The 18,226-nt window shown below is 43.6% G+C and overlaps 1 protein-coding gene across 1 annotated transcript in view; it reads left to right on the forward strand.

Moving 5' to 3' along the window:
* The window catches only part of EXD3 (exonuclease 3'-5' domain containing 3), a 719,658-nt gene that overhangs the window by 327,606 nt on the left and 373,826 nt on the right, over window positions 1–18,226 (forward strand). The gene's annotated exons all lie outside the window — the stretch shown is intronic.

An 18,226-nucleotide genomic window follows, 5' to 3' on the forward strand; every position in this document is an offset into this window, starting at 1 on the left:
AATGGAAGGGGGAGAGAGAGAGGGCAGACAGGGGCAGATGGTGGATGGAAGGGGCAGAGATAGAGGGCAGATGTAGATGGAAGGAGCAGGGAGAGAGGGCAGACATTGGATGAAGGGGACAGCAGAGAGGGCAGACACTGGATGGCAGAGAGAGAACAAAGACAGATGCTGGATGGAAGGAAGGAAGACAGTGAAAAGAAGATGAGGAAAGCAGAAACCAGAGACAACAAACTGTAAATAAAATATTTACTTTTATTTTTTTGCTTTAGGATATAGTAGTATTGTAGCTGTGTTAATAAATGTTTATAATAGGTAATCTTTTTATTGGACTAATTTTAATACATTTTGACTAACTTTCGGAGAACAAAACCCCCTTCCTCAGGTCAGGATAGGATACTGTAACAGCACTACACTGTATTGACCTGAGGAAGGATGTTTTGGCCTCTGAAAGCTAAATGTATTAGTCCAATAAAATGGTATTATTTTATTTTCTATATTTGTTTTATTTCTATTTGTTAATTTGTAAAGTGGTGATTGGTTCTTGTTAGTTTTTTTCAAATTTACATCTGCAGTCTTTATATTTTGCACAGTACTAGGGGACATTTTCTGTTTCTGTGGTGTTGCATTGTATGCAGAGTCTGGCATCTTGGGGGTTCAGTTTAATTTTTGTCTAAATAGCGTTTGGAATATGTCCACTTTGAGAATTTACATCTGCTATCTTATTTTGCAATGTATAGCAATTTGTTTCTAAGAATATTGCTGACAATTCCTGTCAGTGTGGCAAGTGGTGAGCGATCATTTTCACCGGGGGGGGGGGGGGGGGGGGTGTTCATTTTCACGGGGGGTAGGGGCGCCAACTGATAGTCTGCAGGGGGGCGCCAGAGACCCTAGGCACGGCCCTGGACAGACAATACAATACAATTTACCATATACCTAAAGCACACACTGCCTTACTCTCTATAATAAATACATATCATCTGATTGATCCATGGAGACAGTTTCATCCAGATTCCAGAGAATACACTTTTTCTTCTAATCCTCACCATAGTTTTACAAGAATTGATTATTTTTTAATCTATATATATAAAACTCACTCTCAATGTTCTGAAGACAGTGACGTCAGTGAAGCCAAGCCCTGACTTCCTTCAAAAAGGTTCAAAGGTTCGTGGTGGTGAAGCCACCAAAATCGCTATGGGCCCCGCCCTCGAGGGCGGAGCAATGGCAGAACAACCAAGGGGTTGGCGGGGGGGGGGGTGGGAAATCGCTATGGGCCCCGCCCTCATTTCAAACGTCATGACGTTGAGGGCGGAGCAATGCCACAACAACGAAGGGGTTGGCAGGGAGTGGGGTGTTGCCGACGAAAACCTTGCTAGCGCCCGTTTCATTTGCTCAGAAACGGGCCTCTTTTACTAGTTTCTAATAATTTACTGGAACCAAGACCCATCCGAGCTATTAATAACTATTTACCTTTCTCTGAGCTTCCCAGGCTACTCCGTAGCCTGATAATATACTACTAAGCAAAAGGAGCTTACATTGCGGTTGCTTGAAATAAGATTCAGGCAAGGCCCCCCCTGAAACATTCCTCCCTAGTTACCAACACAGCGGTGCACCTTGGCTCTGATGGCCCACCACCATGACTATGAATCCAATGGAACCTTACACTACTACCACCCTCCTCTGCCTATTTACCTATGGGTCCCCTTTCACAATAAGGAACCCTCTAGCTTGCAAGAAGAAATTATTAAAAATAAAATAAATAAGTCAATCAATAAATAAATTATAATAATAATAAATAAAAAATGTTTCAGAGCCTATTTAATATTAAACTCCGTGCCCTGGGTGACAGCGACTGTATATATGGTTCCCAAATATCCAGAAATGCCTTTCGTCTCTTGGGGAAGGATCCCACCCCCCTATGCTCCATAACCATGATCTCATGAAACTTGTTCCTTCAATGCCAGTACTCTGGTGCTTTCTCACTCTTCCATGCGCCCATAATAATTTTTTCCCCACTATGCTGGCCTTGCACATGAGCTGCTGAGCCCCTCTACCACAAATTCTGAATACTTCGTATTTGTCCAATATTATTCCCTGGGGTGGAAATGGAATCCTGTGCTGCACCAGGGATTCCAGATATCTAAATATCTGTTTCCAAAAAATCTGAATCATGCTGCACTTCCAAAGAGAATGAAAAAACGTGCCCTCTCCCTGTTTACACTTGGAATATAACGGATCCTCGACACCTCCAAATTTAAACACTTGATTCTTAGCCATATATGCTCTAAAAATTATTCTGTACTGGCATTCCTGCAAGCCTGCATTTACTGAAATCTGCGGAATGCGAGATATCAATTTTCGAATATCCAACTGCAGCTGCGGTTGCTCCAAGTCCACCGCCCACCTCTGACCAACATGTCCCGTGTCCTTTGCACCCTCTAGCTCTCCAAGAGCTTTCTGTAATCCCGATACGGACAATCTATCTCCGGGGATATCCCCGAGAAAAGCTCTTAGTCTACGCCCGTGACCACCCTCCAGCTTACAGGGCTCCAGGGATCTAACATAGTGTGTCAACTGATGGTATGCAAATAGATGTGTCGGGCTGATGCCCACCCCCAGTGCTCCCAAAGACAAAATCCTCCCTCTAGAATCCAAAACGTGTTCAAGTCTTGTGATCCCCAACTTTGCCCATCTGCAAAATGTTGGACTGTCAGAACCTGGTGTAAACTGTAAATTCCCCTGTAACGGACGTGAGTCAGAGGTATCTGCTCCCAGTCCCCACAGCCCATTGAGGTCCCTCCACACTTCTCTCAGTGGGCCCAGTAGCACGCTATTGTGCACATGTTCTGGTAATTCTCTTTTGGCACAATGTAACAAATAATACGGATGGGTTGGCCTGAAGAAATCAAATTCCATATTACGTGGTGTGTAATCTTGTCTCCCCAACATCCAATCCCCTAGGTGTCTCAACAAACACACTTGATTATATCTCCACACATTCGGGAGCCCCAAGCCCCCCTCCCTCCATGGCCCAAAGAGAAAGTGCAGCGGCACCTTGGACTTCGTATCTCTCCACACAAACTTCCGCAGGTGTCTATACAACTGGCGGAGATCTTTTTGTCTGAGTCGCAAAGGCAACACCTGAAATGCATACTGCCACTTGGGAAATTCCACCATTCGAAACAGGTGAATTCGCCCATGTAAAGTAAGCAGCAGCGTCCCCCAATGACCCAACCGGCCCTTCATCTTATCTAATAAATTTGTATAGTTCATTTGATATAATTTGGTCGTGCTCATTGAGACTCTCACACCTAAGTACGGAAGGAAATCCGTCGCCCATTTAAGTGGGAACCCAGACTCCCACTCCCTCTTCACACTTGCGTGTGCTGTTAGTGCTAAGGATTTAGAGTAGTTGATCCGGAGACCCGCAAAATCACCATACTCCTGGAACAATTCCAATAGGTCTCTCAGTGAACGACCCGGTTGTGTAAGGTGGACTAATATATCGTCCGCAAAAGCAGAAACCTTGAATGAAGAAGCACCCCAGGTCACCCCCTCCACCTCTGGGTGGGCCTCGATTTCCCTAATCAAAGGGTCCAATGCGAGCACAAAAAGCAGAGGAGACAATGGGCACCCCTGCCGCGTGCCCCTCCTGATTTTGAACAATGAAGATTGCTCCCCATTCACCCATATAAACACCCTGGGATTGTAGTAAAGCGCCCCCACAGCCTCTTGAAACATACCTTCTATACCAACTCTTTCCATCACCTGGAACAGAAAGTTCCAAACTACGCGGTCAAAGGCCTTCTCTGCATCAAAACTGACCAACAAAGAAGGCCTTTTCCCCGCCTCCACAATTTCCAGAGATGCCAAAAGAGCCCTAACATTCCTCCCCACTGATCTACCCTTCACAAACCCAACTTGTGGGGATGCAATCAAGTCAGGCAGCACTCTAGAAAGTCGATTCGCCAGAATCTTAGCATAGATCTTTACGTCACAGTTTAGCAATGATATGGGTCTATATGACCCTACTTCTAATCCATCCTTTCCTGGTTTCTTTAATACTATCACTTTCGCTATGTTCATGGAATCCGACATCTCTCCTGTATTGGCCATCTCATTATATAAATTTAACAGGGGAAGTGTCACCCGCTCTTGGACTATCTTAAAGTAGGCCATAGTAAAACCGTCTGGCCCCAGCGCTTTTTGTATCTTACTTTGTTGGAACGCCAACATCACTTCACCTTCCGTAATGGGGCCATTTAGATATAACTTTTGTGAATCCGATATCCGGGGCAGGGTGTGATTAAGTAAATAAAGCATACTGTCTGGCACTATATCTGTGGGCTCCCGACTTTTTTTGCATAGCGCTCTGGGCTGCCACTTGCTGTGTAGTTTGATCTTCTACATCTGACAGGTGCTGTTGGAAGCCTGCCATATCTGTTTTTAAGCCTTCGAGTTTCCCGTCCATCTTTTCTATTTGGTCAGAGATCCGCTGCAGTTTCCTATCGACCGACGCCTCCAGATGGCTCGAGACTTCCGCTGCGATCTCTGCCGCCCAGACTGATCTGATCGATTCTCCCGAGGAGGCCGTGTCCACCATTTTACCTTCTCCCACGCGGCTCCTCGTCCCGTCCTTTCTGTTCGCTTTTGTTGTCATGTCAGCCTGAACAGAGATCGCCGCTGATTTACACCGCTGGGAGGTTCACACTGCTCGATCTTCACTTTTTAGAAGGCTTTATCGCTGAATTTGATGTCGCTAAGGGCAGATGTTAGCGAGGGTCCGCGGAGCTCTAACATGCGGCGTCCTCCCCTTAGCCTAGCATCACGTGACCTCTCAGCTTTTCACAAATTTTATACAGAACTCTATCAGTCAGAAACCTCATATTCCCAATCTCAGCTACAAAATTTTCTAAATAATATCTCTTTCCCTTCCTGGTCCACAAAAGAAAGAGACTCACTCCATTCCCCTATAACTGATCAAGAAATCTTAATCTCTATTAACCAATTAAAGTCTAGGAAAGCACCTGTACCAGATGGTCTTTCTAGCAAATTTTATAAAGTATTTAGTAAAGATTTGATCCCCAACCTTCTCAACTTATTTGAACAACTAGAAAATGACTCATAGTAACATAGTAGATGACGGCAGAAAAAGACCTGCATGGTCCATCCAGTCTGCCCAAGACAAACTCATATGTGTATACCTTACCTTGAATTTGTACCTGTCCTTTTCAGGGCACAGACCATATAAGTCTGCCCAGCAGTATTTCCCACCTCCCATCACCGGCTCTGGTACAGACCGTATAAGTCTGCCCTCCCCTATCCTCGCCTCCCAACCACCACCCCCTCTTCCCCCCAACTGCTCCACCACCCAATTTCAGCTAAGCTTCTGAGGATCCATTCCTTCTGCACAGGATTCCTCTATGCATATCCCACGCATGTTTGAACTCCGTTACCGTTTTCATCTCCACCACCTCCAGCGGGAGGGCATTCCAAGCGTCCACCACCCTCTCCGTGAAAAAATACTTCCTGATATCTTTCCTGAGTCTGCCCCCCTTCAATCTCATTTCATGTCCTCTCGTTCTACCGCCTTCCCATCTCCGGAAAAGATTCGTTTGCGGATTAATACCTTTCAAATATTTGAACGTCTGTATCATAACACCCCTGTTCCTCCTTTCCTCCAGGGTGTACATGTTCAGGTCAGCAAGCCTCTCTTCATACGTCTTGGAACGTAAATCCCATACCATCCTCGTAGCTTTTCTTTGCACCGCTTCCATTTTTTTAACATCCTTCGCAAGATACGGCCTCCAAAACTGAACACAATACTCCAGGTGGGGCCTCACCAACGTCTTATACAGGGGCATTAAAACCTCCTTTCTTCTGCTAGTCACTCCTCTCTCTATACAGCCTAGCAATCTTCTAGCTACTGCCACCGCCTTGTCGCACTGTTTCGTCGCCTTCAGGTCCTCAGATACTATCACCCCAAGATCCCTCTCCCCGTCCGTGCCTATCAGACTCTCCCCGCCTAACACATACGTCTCCCTTGGATTTCTACTCCCTAAGTGCATCACTTTGCATTTCTTCGCATTGAATTTTAATTGCCAAACGTTAGACCATTCTTCTAGCTTCTTCAGATCTTTTTTCATGTTTTCCACACCCTCCGGGGTGTCCACTCTGTTGGAAATCTTGGTGTCATCCGCAAAAAGGCAAACTTTACCTTGTAACCCTTCGGAAATGTCACTCACAAATATATTGAACAGAATGGGCCCCAGCACCGATCCCTGAGGCACTCCACTACTCACCTTTCCCTCCTCCGAGCGAACTCCATTTACCACCACCCTCTGGCGTCTGTCCGTCAACCAGTTCCTAATCCAGTTCACCACTTTGGGTCCTATCTTCAGGCCGTCTAGTTTATTTAAGAGCTTCCTGTGGGGAACCGTGTCGAAAGCCTTGCTGAAATCTAAGTAGATGACGTCCATAGCACGTCCTTGATTTAATTCTCCCGTCACCCAGTCAAAGAATTCAATGAGATTCGTTTGGCACGATTTCCCTTTGGTGAAACCATGTTGTCTCGGATCTTGCAACTTATTGGCTTCCAGGAAATTCACTATCCTTTCCTTCAGCATGGCTTCCATTACTTTTCCAATAACCGAAGTGAGGCTTACCGGCCTGTAGTTTCCAGCTTCTTCCCTATCCCCACTTTTGTGAAGAGGGACCACCTCCGCCGTTCTCCAATCCCTCGGAACCTCTCCCATCTCCAAGGATTTATTAAACAAATCTTTAAGAGGACCCGCCAGGACCTCTCTGAGCTCCCTCAATATTCTGGGGTGGATTCCGTCCGGCCCCAGATTCTCTGAGGCAGTTATCACTATTATACCAAAACCTAATAAGGATCCTACGCAGGTCTCCAATTATCAGCCAATATCTCTACTAAATGTAGATTACAAAATATTTGCAAAACTCCTATCTGTCTGTGTTTAATTATTGGTTCTGTTATTTATCCCAATCAAGTTGGGTTTATGCCAGGGAGATTAATCACCGACGATGCCCACTTGTTTCACCAGATTTCCTTGCTTGCTAAATCTCTAGATCAACCTGTTATAGCAATGGTTATTGATGCTGAAAAAGCATTCGATAGAGTAGAATGGAACTTCTTATTCTCTGTCCTTCAAAAAATTTGAAGCACCAGATTCTTTCATCAATAAAATTAAAATACTATACACTAATCCCTCTGCATGCATTATTGCAAATAATATACTATCAAAGCAAATAAGTTTGAAGAGAGGCACCAGACAAGGCTGCCCACTGTCGCCTCTTCTATTTAATTTAGCTCTGGAACCCCTACTTATTTCCATCCCTCATAATTCTACTATACATGGCATCTCCTTTAAAAATGAAGAACTCAAAGCAGCGGCCTATGCAGATGATGATTTACTATTCTTCACAAATCCTATACAATCTATAGAAATTTTTTTACAACTGGTAGAAACTTACTCTTATTTTTCAGGCTACAAGATCAATAAACAAAAAACTGAGTTAATATCCCATAATGTACATGCCACTCCAACCATTAGCTCACATTTTGATTTTGTTTGGTCACGCATCACACTTTCAAAATCTGCACAACTGTTCATAAAATTATTTACGGCGAGGCACCAGGATACATGACAGACCTCATCGACCTGCCAACCAGAAACACTACAAAATCTGCACGATCATACCTAAATCTCCACTACCCAAGCAACAAAGGACTCAAATACAAATCCACCTATTCATCCAGCTTTTCCTACTTAAGCGCACAACTGTGGAACGCACTGCCAAAAGCAGTAAAAACTATGCTCGACCACCTAAATTTCTGGAAAGCACTAAAGACAGAACTGTTTGGAAGAGCATACCCCACCAACCCAACATAAAATACCTGGACACTTGCGACACAATGTAACCAAAGACCATAATGGACATTACCTGACTCTTCCTCCCCTCTCCCTCTCTACAATCCCCCAGTTGTACATACTGTACATGTACCTCATTCTACCATAATATCACTTTGTATTCATTCAAACCATGTATTTGTTCAGACCGAAATCGGCTAACACCGGTAACGGTAATATGTAAGCCACATTGAGCCTGTGAAAAGGTGAAAATGTGGGATACAAATGTAACAAATAATAATCTAGTGGCTTTCGTTACCTTGGATTGGATCTCTTACCAGATCTTGAATCCACTATGACATCTAATTCAAAGAAAATTCTTGCAATAATCAAAGAATTACTTCTTTCATGGAGCCCATTGCACCTTTCCTGGTGGGGAAGATTGGAGTCTATAAAAATGGTAGTAATGCCAAAAATCAACTTTATTTTAAGTATGATTCCAGTTTTTTTTCCCCCGCACTGTTTATCAACAAATAGATAAACAATTTTTGTGGGCTTCCAAAGTCCCAGAAATTGCTTTGAAAACATTAAAAAATCCTATGCTTTTCCAGATTTTGGACAAATCACAAAGTGTTCATAGCACAACAAGCATGTTATTGGATTGCTAAACATTCCAGTTATGAACCTATAGGGTTGAAAATTGAAAAAGAACTATGGTCTCAATACTTACATCCACAACATATTCCTTTTTATATACCAAAACACTTATAAGATAATTCTGTTATTGTTTCATCTCATAAATGCTTGATTGAACTAGATAAATATATGGAAACCCCTAGTGAGAACTCATTACACTCCATAATTTGGGGTAATCCCATTATTAAAATCAACAAATCATATATATTCTGGTTAACTTGGTATAACAAAGGCATATATTATATAGATCAATTATTATCCAATGGAACACTGCATTCCTTTTCTTTATTGCAGAGTAAATATCTATTGCCCTTTAATCAGTTTTTTCGATGGTTGCAATTGCAACATTGCCTTACCAGAAATGAAAATTTTAAGACACTTTCTTCACTACAACCGACTATAATTTCCTTTGTTGAGAAACTACTTAGTACTGGTCATATGGTCTCTAATATATACAAATTTTTGAGATCAAAAGAATTATCTTCAAAATCTGGCCTCATGCATTCATTGGAACTAGATCTGGAACACAAACTAACATCAGAACAATGGAAAGACTTCTGGAAATTTCTTGGACGACCAGTAACCTCAGCTAACATGATCCAGTCACTCTTCTTTTTGCATCACAAAGCCATCTGGACGCCTCAAAAACTAGCAGTTGCAGGTCTACTACCTCAAAATCTCTGTTGGTCATGTAAGATATATCCTGGAACTTTTGAATGTAGTCTCACTCATGCCTTTTGGGGAAAGACATGGAACATTATTTCCAAAATTCTACATATTCAACAACCAGTCTCCTGGAAAATGATTGTTTTTGGTTCTCTGGCATTGGACACCTCTCTGGATAAACATGACTCTAAATTGCTCAACATTTTATTAGCAGTTGCTGTAAAATCCGTACTATCCAATTGGAAAGATAACTCTCTTCTAAATATTCATTTCTGGTGGCAATCTGTATTGCAACTTCATCAATTTGAAATCTCAGTAATAGATAAGAAAGATCTTTCTCCATTGGCACTTAAAGTATGGTCTAGTTTGGACTCCTATATGTCCAATACTTAAATACTTAACAGCTTTGATATATGTTTCTGATATTTTCTAGACATTGTACTTGAAAGGTGATGACTTCCTTTATTTTCACATCCAGCAATTCACCTGACAAATTGTTTTTCTTTGTTCTGCTTGGTCTCATTGAATTCTTTATTTGAGTATTTTGTTGTAAACATTTTTGTTTGTACTTTTCAAAGTTAATAAAGATACTTGGACACAAAAAAAATAAGCTGTGGCAGAAACTTCAAGTTTTAAAGCGTAATTTCCCCAGAAACACATTGTTCTGCTCTTGCACTTCGACATATTTTTTCATAATATCTGATAGAAGGACCATGTGGTTTCAGGAACATGTTCTGTTTCAAAGCCTTTGAGAGCTACTTAATATGAAAATCTGTGAAACTGCAGTTGAAGAACTAGGATTTATTTGTGTGTTCCTTATGATGGAGTCAGTTTCTCATCTTTGCTCTCAGAAGCTTGCACTGTGACAGCTAACACACTCATAAATGTGAATTCAGTACAGTGCACTACATTTAAGTGCACGTTGGATAAGCGCATGCTCTGTTTAACTGCATGCCGTACTTCGGTCCCGTTTTTGGCGCCATCAGTTTCTATGGGGACAAACTTCGGTTTAGCGCACCACTGATAAGTGCAAGATTCGCTTATATGCATGGTTTAAGACCCTCCTCTGCAGGAAAGATTCCGCATAAGTGCACGCAAGGAATATGGAAGCCAATTGGCGCGTGAAAAAGGGGCGGTAAATTTGAAATCTCGTTGGTTAACTGCCACAGGCAGAATAAGCGAAAGAATGTTGTTAGAAATGAGTTTATCTTTTATCTTAGCAGGGTTTAAAAAGGGTCTGGACGGCTTCCTAAAGGAAAAGTCGATATACCATTATTAAATTGACTTGAGAAAATCTACTGCTTATTTCTGGGATAAGCAGCATAAAATGTATTGAGGTTTTTTGGGATCTTGCCAGGTATTTGTGACCTGGATTGGCCACTGTTGGAAGCAGCATACTGGGCTTGATGGACCTTTGGTCTGTCCCAGTATGGCAATACTTATGTACTTATGGTGAGGCTGAATCCATGCTGACTCTGTCTCATTAAACCATGTTTGTCTACGTGTTCTGTACTGAAGTCAGGCTTACCAGTCTGTAATTCCCAGATTACCCCTGGAACCCCTTTTAAAAATTGGCATCACATTGGCCACCTTCCAGTCTTCAGGTACTACAGACTATTTTAACGACAGGTTACAGATCACTGGCAGCAGATCAGCAATTTCACGTTTGAATTCTTTCAATATCCTGGGATTTAAACCATCAGGTCCAGGTGATTTATCACTCTTTAACTTGCCAGTTTGACACAGTATTCTGAAGTGTTTGGTTAAAGAGTGAGGGGCTACAAGGAAAGCTGAAGAGGGGGTTATCCTTATGAACCATTAGAGTAGGTGGGGAAATTGGTGAATTGCAAGTATGTGAGATTAAGCTTGTATCCTTTATTTAGGATAAGCTGAAGAAAAGCTTATTTTGTTATTTAAATTTGGAAGTAATTAAAGTTAACCCTTTAATGTCCAATGTTCCCGTAATAAGCCATATGGGAACAGATTGATGGGAACATTGGGCACTAAAGGGTTAAAGCCTTTTGGAGCATCTTAACTGTGTCCTTCATTTGGAAAGCCCTGAGCCAAGGGACGGCATTTTTTGGAGCTGGGGTAGTCTGGATTTCCACAGCCAGAGGGTGGCATAGTGGCAAATTTCTGAACTCGAGCAGACACATGAGCACTGCCTTGTCACAGGTGATATAGCAGTGATATAGCTGCTGGTTAAAGGTGCTGTAGTTTTCAACTTTTTCCATTTGGAATAGATGGAGTTCCAAATGTTTATAAATGATCTTGTAGCCCTGTACCGACAGATTAATATCAAGTGCTGTGTTTCATAGGTCCTCCAATGTTTCCTTTCATCCTGGTGTGGTTAGTTCTCAATATACTTTATAGGGGAGACCAAACTCAAAACCTTTTGGACCTTGCCTGCCTGGTGCGAAGGTGGTAGACCTCACACGTCCCCTAGTTAGGATTTTAGATAGTGCTAAGGAGGAGCTGGCTGTCTTGGTACATGTGGGTACCAGTGACATAGGAAAATGTGATAGAGGTTCTGGAAGCCAAATTTAGGCTCTTAGGTAGAAAGCTCAAATCCAGAACCTCTAGGGTAGCATTTTCTGAAGTGCTACCTGTTCTACGCGCAGGGCCCATAAGACAGGTAGAGCTCCGGAGTCTCAATGCATGGATGAGACAATGGTGCAGGGAGGAGGGTTTTAGATTTGTTAGGAACTGGGCAACATTCTGGGGAAAGGGGGGCCTATTCCGAAAGGATGAGCTCCACCTTAACCAGGATGGGACCAGGCTGCTGGCATCGGCATTTAAAAAGGAGATAGAGCAGCTTTTAAACTAAAGACTGGGGGAAGGCCGACATTTGCTCAAAAGTGCATGGTTCAGGATAAAGTATCTTTCAAAGATATCACCAAAACAGGGAAGATAGGGTATCCTGATAGTGAGGTTGCAAAAGAGACCATAGTAGATCAGGTGTCATTAAAAAAAATAAAAATCAGACAAAAGATTGCAAATTAATACTGTCAAGTACTGAGCATGACGTAAATAGGAACAACAAACATAGTTTGAAATGTCTACATGCGAATGCTAGGAGCCTAAGAAATAAGATGGGAGAGTTAGAATATATTGCACTAAATGAAAAACTAGATACAGTAGATATCTCTGAGACCTGGTGGAAGGAGGCTAACCAGTGGGACACTGACATACCGGGGTACAAATTATATCGTACTGATAGGTTGATCGAATTGGTGGGAGGGGTAGCGTGGAGGGGCATAATCAAACGGCGGCGGCCATCTCTATGGGCGGCCTTCTATTTGGTCGGCGCCTCAAAGAGCAGTCCCGAACCGTATTATCGAAAAAGATGGCCGGCCATCTTTCATTTCGATAATACGGTTGGGGCCGGCCAAATGTCAGAGATGGCCGGATTTGAGATGGCCAGCATCGGTTTTCGCGGATAATGGAAACTGATGCCGGCCATCTCAAACCCGGCCAAATCAAAGGCATTTGGTCGTGGGAGGGGCCAGCATTTGTAGTGCACTGGTCCCCCCGACATGCCAGGACACCAACTGGGCACCCTAGGGGCCACTGCATTGGACTTCAAAAATTGCTCCCAGGTGCATACCTCCCTTACCTTGTGTTCTGAGCCCCCCAAAACCCACTCCCCACAACTCTACACCATTACCATAGCCCTTATGGGTGTAGGGGGCACCTACATGTGGGTACAGTGGGTTTTGGGGGGGGGGGGGTTGGAGGGCTCCCATTTACCACCACAAGTGTAACAGGTAGGGGGAGGATGGGCCTGGGTCCACCTGCCTGAAGTGCACTGCACCCACAAAAAACTGCTCCAGGGACCTGCATACTGCTGCCAGGGAGCTGGGTATGACATTTCAGGCTGGCATAGAGGCTGGAAAAAATGTTTTTAGTTTTTTTTGGGAGGAGGGGGTTGGTGTCCACTGGGGGAGTAAGGGGAGGTGATCCCCAATTCCCTCCGGTGGTCATTTGGTCAGTTGGGGCACCTTTTTGAAGCTTGGTCCTGAATAAAAAGGCACCAAGTGAAACCGGCGAAATGCTCGTCAGGGCCAGCTTTCTTTTTTCCATTATTGGGCAAAGCCGGCCATCTCCTGACCACGCCTCCATCCTGCCTTCGCTACCCTACCAACACGCCCCTTTGAAGTTTGGCCGGCTCCGCAACGGAAAGCAGTTGGTGCTGGCCAAAATCGGCTTTCAATTACACTGATCTGGCCGGGCTGCGTAACCGTTAAGTAGTAGTAGTTCATGAGATTGCCGGCCATCTCCCGATTTGTGTCTGAAGATGGCCAGTGATCTCCTTCGAAAATAAGCAGGATAGTATGTTAAGGAGAGCCTTGAATCAAATAGATTGAAAATTCTGCAGGAAACAAAACACATCATGGAATCCCTATGGATTGAAATTCCATGTGTAAAGGGGAAAAGGATAGTGATAGGATTGTACTACCATCCACCTGGCCGGGATGAACAGAGGAATGTAGAAATATTAAAGGAAATTATGGAAGCAAACAAACCGGGCAACACAATAATAATGGGTGATTTCAATTACCCCGATAATGACTGGGTGAATGTAACATCAGAGCATGCTAGGGAGGTAAAATTCCTTGACGAAATCAAGGACAGATTTATGGAGCAGCTGGTACAGGAGCCGACGAGAAAAGCAAAAATTGTAGACCTAGTCCTTAGTGGAGCACATGATCTGGTGCGGGAGGTAATAGTGCTGTGGCCACTTGATAACAGTGATCATAATATGATCAAATTTGATATTAACTTTGAAGTAAGTATACATAGGAAATCCAATACGTTAGTGTTTAACTTTGAAAAAAGGAGACTATGATAAAATGGGAAGTATGGTGAAAAAAAAAACTTAAGAGGAGCGGCTTCGAGGGTCAAAAATTTACATCAGTTGTGGATGCTGTTCAAAAACACCATCCTGGAAGCCCAGGCCAAATATATTCCATGTATTAAAAAAGGAGGCTGGAAGACCAAACGACAGCCGGCATGGTTAAAAAGTGAGGTAAAGGAAGCTATTATAGCTAAAAGAAAATCCTTCAGAAAATGGAAGAAGGAACCGACTGAAAATGATAAGAAACAGCATAAATAATGTCAAGTCAAATGCAAAGCGCTGATAAGGAAGGCAAAGAGGGGCTTTGAAAAAAAGATTGCGTTGGAGGCAAAAACACATAGTAGTAATTTTTTTTAGGTATATTAAAAGCAGGAAGCCAGCAAAAGAATCAGTTGCTAGATGACCGAGGGGTAAAAGGGGTGATCAGGGAAGACAAAGCCATAGTGGAGAGATTAAATGAATTCTTTGCTTCGATCTTCACTGAGGAAGATTTGGGAGAGATACCGGTGCCAGAAATGGTGTTCAAAGCTGACGAGTTCAAAGCTGGAGGAGTGGCCTAGTGGTTAGGGTGGTGGACTTTGGTCCTGGGGAACTCAGGAACTGAGTTTGATTCCCGGCACAGGCAGCTCCTTGTGACTCTAGGCAAGTCACTTAACCCTCCATTGCCCCATGTAAGCCGCATTGAGCCTGCCATAAGTGGGAAAGCACGGGGTACAAATGTAACAAAAAAAAAACCATGAATGAAATCTCTATAGACCTAGAGGATGTAATGGGGCAATTTGACAAATTGAAAAGTAGCAAATCTCCTGGACCGGATAGTATTTATCCCAGAGTATTGATAGAACTGAAAAATGAACTTGTAGCACTATTGTTAGTAATATGTAATTTATCCTTAAAATAGAGTGTGGTACCGGAAGATTGGAGGGTGTCCAATGTAACTTCGATTTTTTAAAAAGGTTCCAGGAGATGAGGGCAAGTTGAAGCCCTGGGGCATAGGCGCCCCGTATAAGAGGCTTGGGGAGGCTAAGCCTCCCCAGCCCAGCTGTGAACTTCCCCGCGGCCACGCCTACCTCTAAATGCAGCCCGAGACAAGACTCGACGAAATCTTCTGTTGAGTAGCGCAGCGGCAGCCAGGAACGAGACCTGCCGTCGCTACTCTCCACCCACAGCCAGCATAACATAAGAAAATAGGAAGAGCGGGGCCGCAGCAGCCTTCAGACATGCGCTGTCGGCTCTGCCGGTCTCTGCCCCGTGACGTCAATTTCCCGTTCCGGGGTCAGAGGACCAGCAGAGCCGACAGCGCATGTCTGAAGGCTGCTGCGGCCCCGCGTTTCCTTTTCGTCTTCTGTCAGCTCTGCTGTTAAGAGGCCCGGGCCGGAGGGAGAGGAGAGAACGTGGCTAATGGCTGGAAGCGGTAGGAGGAGAGAGAGGGAGAGCAGGGGAGAGCCAGGGACATGGAAAAAAGCAGGGGAGAGCCAGAAAGAGATGGGGAGAGAAAGAGGGGTCATGGAAAAGAGCAGGGGAGAGCCAGGGACATGGAAAAAAGCAGGGGAGAGCCAGAAAGAGATGGGGAGAGAAAGAGGGGTCATGGAAAAGAGCAGGGGACAGCCAGGGACATGGAAAAAAAAGCAGTGGAGAGCCAGAAAAAGATGGGGAGAGAAAGAGGGGACATGGGCAGGAGAGAGAAGCTGCTGGTGAGAAACTGGGGGAGACCCTAGCTGTCAGACTGAGAAATGCTGGCTGGATGAAAGGAGGGAGAAAGAGGAAAATGCTGGAAGGAGAGGTCAGAATGAGGGAAGACGCTGGTAGGGAGGGACAGAGGAAAGACACTGGAAGGATGGGGTGAGAGAGGACATGCTGAATGGAAAAGGGTCAAGAGAGAGAACTGTCTAGAAGGAAGGGGAGACAGAGGGAGACAATGGATGGAAGGATTGGGAGAGGGTAATGGGTGGAAGGATGGAGAGAGAAAGATGGATGATACTGGATGGAAGGGTAGGAGAGAAAGAAGGAAGGTGCTGGACATGGATGGAGGGAAGGAAAGTATATGCACATGGATGGAGGGAAGTGAGGAGAAATGCTGGATATGGATGGAGGGGAAACTGTTGAATTAAAGAGCTGGATCGGGATACTGAAGGATAGGGACAGGGCTACAGATGGTAGACAGGACGCATAAGGACACAGGAGGATGGTGGACATGGTGAGAGAAAAAATATCAAATAGAAAGAAGACCCTGCATAAAATAGAAGACACTGGGACCAAAGCGAATAGAAAAACTAAATGATCAGACAACAAAAGTAGAAAAAAGTATTTTATTCAGAATTTATTAACTGGAATATGTCAGCTTTTGGAAATGTGCACCTGTGATGTTTTGCATGTAAGTTTCAATTTTTCTAGTATTGCTGCATGCTGAGTCTGACTTCTTGAGGTAACTTTCCAGTTCAGTATTTTGCCTTCATATCTGTTGTGTCATGTGTTTTTCATGTGATCAAGGTGCAGTATTCTGCTAGCGTGTAGTATTTTCAGCCCTTTTTGGTGTTTTTTTGTTTCACTAGGTGGTGCACTGGTGTTTTAGAGCCCGGTGTAATTACAGTGCTGCCTTTCCATGCATAAGGTTGTAGCTTGTCCTGTCCTTGGAATTAGTACTGTTATGGTTTGGTAAGGTTATGAGTGTGTGTTTGCACAAGTTTGTGTATAGTGTTTTGCAGTGGAGAGATTGTGTATTGGCCTTATTGAAGTGGCACCAAATCATCAGAAAGGGTTTTAGAGCCTAAATCATGACACACTACCTCTTGAAGGATCTACATAAAAGGAGCTCATTGTGAACACTTTCCACCCTAAAAGGGTGTTTTGTGGCTCTACATGAGAATTGTGATATTATGATCCCTTTTCATATTGTTGACGGTCTGCATTTTCCATATGGGTGGTATATTGGTTTATTAGGGTCTGCCCAGTGTTATGGTACAGTAAGGTTTATGAGTGTGTTTTTGCACAAATTTGTGCATAGTGTTTTGCAGTTGAGCAATTGTGGTTAGTACATGCTTTGAGCAACCATTTTATTCTTTGACATATGATACATATTTAATATCTAAATTTAATAAAAGGTATTGTGACTTATTTTTTACTTATTTTTTTTCTATGTTGTCAGACAATTATGGATGTAAGCCCCACCCCTAACCCCGCCCCCTTTAGCCTCCCCAAACAGTTGGGCCACCGACCGCCTATGCCCTGGGGGGAACTGCAGCGAGAATTTCAGTTACAGTGGACAGATAATTTTGCATACATGCAATTATATCATTACGTTATGTCTCTGGGATGGAGTAATTTAAGTGAAGATGTACAGGACATTCTGAGCACAGCACTGGCCTTGGTATCCCAGGACAGGGTATCATTTAAGTATCATCATCTGTATTTGCGAGATTCCACAGAGGATTTGGATTATAAGAGGCTAACACAAAACTGGACCATTGACTTAAACGTGCACATAACAGCAGATTTGGTTCAAAAATATGTGCTGAGCATACAACGGGTCTCATTTTTTACGTGCTACTGGGAACTACAATATAAATTCACGCTGAGACTCCACATATCCCCAGGTCGTGCCTATCGGGCAACAATCAGCTCTTCAGGGACATGCCCAAAATGTAATATGTCAGAAGCATCACTGGGCCATATATTTTGGTTCTGCCACCGTGTTGCTCGTTTTTGGTCTCGTTTACTGAAAGTGATTCATGACTTATGGCGATGTCGAGTTATGTTGAATCCTCTGATCCTGTTCAACAAGTACCATCGCAGTTCAGTTGTTTTCTTAAGAAAGTGATCCTAATGGGGAAAAAAGTTATCTTGTTGTGATTGCGAGAGACTTGGGCTCCAACTGTTCATATTTGGTGTACTAACATGATAGCACTGTTGAAGTTGGAACGTTGTGGAATCAAATACATCTCTGCCAAAGAAGGAGAAAAATTCCAACAAACTTGGGAAAAATTCTGGGACACTTTGCAACCAGTGGCACATAGTTGAATTCTTAATTGATAGTAATGTCATCTCCCTGTGGTGAACGTTGAATAAACAGCATGTTAATGGGGAGGGAGGGACGGGGAGGTAGGGGAAATGGGATGGTAACAAGGGAGGGGGGTGCAGA

The sequence above is a fragment of the Microcaecilia unicolor genome, chromosome 6 (assembly GCF_901765095.1).
Source record: "Microcaecilia unicolor chromosome 6, aMicUni1.1, whole genome shotgun sequence".
Taxonomy (NCBI): Eukaryota; Metazoa; Chordata; class Amphibia; order Gymnophiona; family Siphonopidae; genus Microcaecilia; species Microcaecilia unicolor.